This window comes from Elephantulus edwardii, unplaced genomic scaffold, assembly GCF_000299155.1.
Source record: "Elephantulus edwardii isolate Elephantulus edwardi_28Jun2011 unplaced genomic scaffold, EleEdw1.0 scaffold00021, whole genome shotgun sequence".
Taxonomy (NCBI): Eukaryota; Metazoa; Chordata; class Mammalia; order Macroscelidea; family Macroscelididae; genus Elephantulus; species Elephantulus edwardii.
The window spans coordinates 4,833,088-4,834,077 of NW_006399771.1; positions in this window are offsets into that span (position 1 = coordinate 4,833,088).

Consider the following 990-nt stretch of genomic DNA (forward strand, 5'->3'; position numbering starts at 1 on the left):
TCAATCTCTTCACCTTCCATCCTGATGCTGACAATTGGTCCAGTGGTGAGAATCTTTGTCTTCTTGACATTGAGACTCAATCCATATTGAAGGCTGTAGTCTTTGACCCTCTGCAGCAAGCGCTTCAGGTCCTCCTCAGTTTCAGCAAATAAGTTATAGTATATTATTATTGTTATAATTGTTATATTCCATTGAATTGCTTGTGATGCATAGAGTCCTTGTGTACAGCAGCTCTGAACCCATCCCTCTCCTGAGCCAGTCTCACTAACTCCTACATACCAACTTCCATTGCCCCACTTACTGTGTCACTACATCTCATCCAGGGTCTCCATCTCCTGCGCTGTCCTCCTGTTGAACATAGTGTCCTTCTCCAGTGACTGATCTCTCATGGCCATGTGCCCAAAGTATGTGAGGCAGAGCTTCAAAATCCTAGGCTCCAAGGAGAGACTTGGTTTCACACTTTACAAGACAGACCTATTTTTCTTGGCAGTCCATTTTTTGTTCAAGACTCTTTTCCAGCACCACAACACAAAGGTATCTATTCCTCTTCTGTTATCCTTAGTCATTGTCCAACTCACTGAAGCATAGCAAGTATTTGCAGACAGGTAGACACTCAAGATATGACTACACACTAGAGTCGACATTAATGACATGTTACTGTTCACTCCTTAGCTGATCTGTAGTCTGTCTTAAATATTATGACTGAGTAAAATTTGAAGGATGTCTAAGTGCTATAGTTTCAGGGGTTCAATAAGTCTCTCAAACTAGAAAATATGGTCACTTTTATGACTTTGAGTTTTGTTCTATAATTTGAACCCACTAAGAAGGATGAAGGGTGGGGTTGCCTTTATAGTAAAAAAAGTAATTTCTAGATCCATCTTGAAGTACAACATTGTGAGTGACAGGATTATATCCATACGCTTACAAGGAAGCCCAGTAAATACCACTATCATTCAGATATATGCACCAACAACCAGAGGCAAAGAAGAA